The sequence below is a fragment of the Danio rerio genome, chromosome 4, assembly GCF_049306965.1.
Source record: "Danio rerio strain Tuebingen ecotype United States chromosome 4, GRCz12tu, whole genome shotgun sequence".
NCBI classification, from domain to species: Eukaryota; Metazoa; Chordata; class Actinopteri; order Cypriniformes; family Danionidae; genus Danio; species Danio rerio.
Window position 1 is genome coordinate 54,787,501 of NC_133179.1, and position 5,000 is coordinate 54,792,500.

General features: G+C 47.6%; 1 protein-coding gene and 2 non-coding genes across 7 annotated transcripts in view; 2 read left to right on the top strand and 1 right to left on the bottom strand.

The window, feature by feature from the left end:
• Positions 1-5,000, bottom strand: part of LOC103910797 (uncharacterized) — a 1,018,570-nt gene that overhangs the window by 580,118 nt on the left and 433,452 nt on the right. The gene's annotated exons all lie outside the window — the stretch shown is intronic.
• trnan-guu (transfer RNA asparagine (anticodon GUU)) lies at positions 2,527-2,600 on the top strand. The gene has a single exon. It is a non-coding gene; the product is annotated as a tRNA-Asn (tRNA).
• On the top strand, positions 4,685-4,757 carry trnak-cuu (transfer RNA lysine (anticodon CUU)). The gene has a single exon. It is a non-coding gene; the product is annotated as a tRNA-Lys (tRNA).

Here is a 5,000-nt window from a genome sequence, read left to right on the forward strand (position 1 = left end):
CGGTTAGCGCGTTCGGCTGTTAACTGAAAGGTTGGTGGTTCAAGCCCACCCACGGACGAATTAGGCATTTTGCTGCCTTGCAACTGCTAACACGTGCACTGGACATAGATCCTGGGCCACATTCTGTCCAGCGTTACAAGATGAAATCAGGATTTAGCAGAACATTGTCATGGGTAGGAAGGTATTACTGTAAACGGTTTCTAGCTCCTAAAGGAGCTTCTCGTCAGCCCCGCTAGCTCAGTCGATAGAGCATAAGACTCTTAATCTCAGGGTCGTGGGTTAGAGCCCCACATTGGGCGTTTCTGTTCCCTCTCTTTCTCTCAGCAAACTATCATTAGGGTTCATATAGCAGACCTTTTGAGACAAAGTTCCGCGTTTCTACCACTGTAGGTGACCTTTTACTAAGTCTCTTTGGCGCAATCGGTTAGCGCGTTCGGCTGTTAACTGAAAGGTTGGTGGTTCAAGCCCACCCAGGTACGAATTAGGCATTTTGCTGCCTTGCAACTGCTAACACGTGCACTGGACATAGATCCTGGGCCACATTCTGTCCAGCGTTACAAGACGAAATCAGGATTTAGCAGAACATTGTCACGGGTAGGGAAGGTATTACTGTAAAGAGTGTTTAGCTCTTAAAAGTTCATCTCATCAGCCCGGCTAGCTCAGTCGGTAGAATATGAGACCCTTAATGTCAGGGTAATGGATACGAGCCCCACGTTGGGGGTTCCTGTTACTTTTCTCTCTCTCTCCCAGCAAACTTACATTAGGGTTCATGTAGCAGACTTTGAGACAAAGTTCCGCGTTTCTACCACTGTAGGTGACCTTTCACTAAGTCTCTGTGGCGCAATCGGTTAGCGCGTTCGGCTGTTAACTGAAAGGTTGGTGGTTCAAGCCCACCCACGGACGAATTAGGCATTTTGCTGCCTTGCAACTGCTAACACGTGCACTGGACATAGATCCTGGGCCACATTCTGTCCAGCGTTACAAGATGAAATCAGGATTTAGCAGAACATTGTCATGGGTAGGAAGGTATTACTGTAAACGGTTTCTAGCTCCTAAAGGAGCTTCTCGTCAGCCCCGCTAGCTCAGTCGATAGAGCATAAGACTCTTAATCTCAGGGTTGTGGGTTAGAGCCCCACATTGGGCGTTTCTGTTCCCTCTCTTTCTCTCAGCAAACTATCATTAGGGTTCATATAGCAGACCTTTTGAGACAAAGTTCCGCGTTTCTACCACTGTAGGTGACCTTTTACTAAGTCTCTTTGGCGCAATCGGTTAGCGCGTTCGGCTGTTAACTGAAAGGTTGGTGGTTCAAGCCCACCCAGGTACGAATTAGGCATTTTGCTGCCTTGCAACTGCTAACACGTGCACTGGACATAGATCCTGGGCCACATTCTGTCCAGCGTTACAAGACGAAATCAGGATTTAGCAGAACATTGTCACGGGTAGGGAAGGTATTACTGTAAAGAGTGTTTAGCTCTTAAAAGTTCATCTCATCAGCCCGGCTAGCTCAGTCGGTAGAATATGAGACCCTTAATGTCAGGGTAATGGATACGAGCCCCACGTTGGGGGTTCCTGTTACTTTTCTCTCTCTCTCCCAGCAAACTTACATTAGGGTTCATGTAGCAGACTTTGAGACAAAGTTCCGCGTTTCTACCACTGTAGGTGACCTTTTACTAAGTCTCTGTGGTGCAATTGGTTAGTGCGTTAGGCTGTTAACTGAAAGGTTGGTGGTTCAAGCCCACCCACGGACGAATTAGGCATTTTGCTGCCTTGTAACTGCTAACATGTGCACTGGACATAGATCCTGGGCCACATTCTGTCCAGCGTTACAAGATGAAATCAGGATTTAGCAGAAGATTGTCACGGGTAGGGAAGGTATTACTGTAAAGAGTGTTTAGCTCTTAAAAGTTCATCTCATCAGCCCAGTGAGATGCTCAGTCAGTAGAGCATGAGACTCTTCATGTCAGGGTCGTGGGTTCGAGCCCCACGTTGGGCGTTTCTGTTACCTCTCTTTCTCTCAGCAAACTATCATTAGGGTTCATATAGCAGACCATTTGAGACAAAGTTCCGCGTTTCTACCACTGTAGGTGACCTTTTACTAAGTCTCTTTGGCGCAATCGGTTAGCGCGTTCGGCTGTTAACTGAAAGGTTGGTGGTTCAAGCCCACCCAGGTACGAATTAGGCATTTTGCTGCCTTGCAACTGCTAACACGTGCACTGTACATAGATCCTGGGCCACATTCTGTCCAGCGTTACAAGACGAAATCAGGATTTAGCAGAACATTGTCACGGGTAGGGAAGGTATTACTGTAAAGAGTGTTTAGCTCTTAAAAGTTCATCTCATCAGCCCAGTGAGATGCTCAGTCAGTAGAGCATGAGACTCTTAATGTCAGGGTCGTGGGTTCGAGCCCCACGTTGGGCGTTCCTGTTACTTTTCTCTCTCTCTCCCAGCAAACTTACATTAGGGTTCATGTAGCAGACTTTGAGACAAAGTTCCGCATTTCTACCACTGTAGGTGACATTTCACTAAGTCTCTGTGGCGCAATCGGTTAGCGCGTTCGGCTGTTAACCGAAAGGCTGGTGGTTCAAGCCCACCCAGGGACGAATTAGGCATTTTGCTGCCTTGCAACTGCTAACATGTGCACTGGACATAGATCCTGGGCCACATTCTGTCCAGCGTTACAAGATGAAATCAGGATTTAGCAGAAGATTGTCACGGGTAGGGAAGGTATTACTGAAAACAGTTTCTGGTTCCTAAAAGAGCTTCTCGTCAGCACGTTCGGCTGTTAACTGAAAGGTTGGTGGTTCAAGCCCACCCAGGGACGAATTAGGCATTTTGCAGCCTTGCAACTGCTAACACGTGCACTGGACATAGATCCTGGGCCACATTCTGTCCAGCGTTACAAGATGAAATCAGGATTTAGCAGAACATTGTCATGGGTAGGAAGGTATTACTGTAAACGGTTTCTAGCTCCTAAAAGAGCTTCTCGTCAGCCCCGCTAGCTCAGTCGATAGAGCATAAGACTCTTAATCTCAGGGTCGTGGGTTAGAGCCCCACATTGGGCGTGTCTGTTCCCTCTCTTTCTCTCAGCAAACTATCATTAGGGTTCATATAGCAGACCTTTTGAGACAAAGTTCCGCGTTTCTACCACTGTAGGTGACCTTTTACTAAGTCTCTTTGGCGCAATCGGTTAGCGCGTTCGGCTGTTAACTGAAAGGTTGGTGGTTCAAGCCCACCCAGGTACGAATTAGGCATTTTGCTGCCTTGCAACTGCTAACACGTGCACTGGACATAGATCCTGGGCCACATTCTGTCCAGCGTTACAAGACGAAATCAGGATTTAGCAGAACATTGTCACGGGTAGGGAAGGTATTACTGTAAAGAGTGTTTAGCTCTTAAAAGTTCATCTCATCAGCCCGGCTAGCTCAGTCGGTAGAATATGAGACCCTTAATGTCAGGGTAATGGATTCGAGCCCCACGTTGGGCGTTCCTGTTACTTTTCTCTCTCTCTCCCAGCAAACTTACATTAGGGTTCATGTAGCAGACTTTGAGACAAAGTTCCGCGTTTCTACCACTGTAGGTGACCTTTCACTAAGTCTCTGTGGCGCAATCGGTTAGCGCGTTCGGCTGTTAACTGAAAGGTTGGTGGTTCAAGCCCACCCACGGACGAATTAGGCATTTTGCTGCCTTGTAACTGCTAACATGTGCACTGGACATAGATCCTGGGCCACATTCTGTCCAGCGTTACAAGATGAAATCAGGATTTAGCAGAAGATTGTCACGGGTAGGGAAGGTATTACTGTAAAGAGTGTTTAGCTCTTAAAAGTTCATCTCATCAGCCCAGTGAGATGCTCAGTCAGTAGAGCATGAGACTCTTCATGTCAGGGTCGTGGGTTCGAGCCCCACGTTGGGCGTTTCTGTTACCTCTCTTTCTCTCAGCAAACTATCATTAGGGTTCATATAGCAGACCATTTGAGACAAAGTTCCGCGTTTCTACCACTGTAGGTGACCTTTTACTAAGTCTCTTTGGCGCAATCGGTTAGCGCGTTCGGCTGTTAACTGAAAGGTTGGTGGTTCAAGCCCACCCAGGTACGAATTAGGCATTTTGCTGCCTTGCAACTGCTAACACGTGCACTGGACATAGATCCTGGGCCACATTCTGTCCAGCGTTACAAGACGAAATCAGGATTTAGCAGAACATTGTCACGGGTAGGGAAGGTATTACTGTAAAGAGTGTTTAGCTCTTAAAAGTTCATCTCATCAGCCCGGCTAGCTCAGTCGGTAGAGTATGAGACTCTTAATGTCAGGGTCATGGGTTCGAGCCCCACGTTGGGCGTTCCTGTTACTTTTCTCTCTCTCTCCCAGCAAACTTACATTAGGCTTCATGTAGCAGACTTTGAGACAAAGTTCCGCGTTTCTACCACTGTAGGTGACCTTTCACTAAGTCTCTGTGGCGCAATCGGTTAGCGCGATCGGCTGTTAACTGAAAGGTTGGTGGTTCAAGCCCACCCACGGACGAATTAGGCATTTTGCTGCCTTGTAACTGCTAACACGTGCACTGGACATAGATCCTGGGCCACATTCTGTCCAGCGTTACAAGATGAAATCAGGATTTAGCAGAAGATTGTCACGGGTAGGGAAGGTATTACCGTAAAAGGTTTCTGGTTCCTAAAATAGCTTCTCATCAGCCCGGCTAGCTCAGTCGGTAGAGCATGAGACTCTTAATCTCAGGGTCGTGGGTTCGAGCCCCACGTTGGGTGTTTCTGTTACCTCTCTTTCTCTCAGCAAACTATCATTAGGGTTCATATAGCAGACCTTTTGAGACAAAGTTCCGCCTTTCTACCACTGTAGGTGACCTTTTACTAAGTCTCTTTGGCGCAATCGGTTAGCGCGTTCGGCTGTTAACTGAAAGGTTGGTGGTTCAAGCCCACCCAGGTACGAATTAGGCATTTTGCTGCCTTGCAACTGCTAACACGTGCACTGGACATAGATCCTGGGCCACA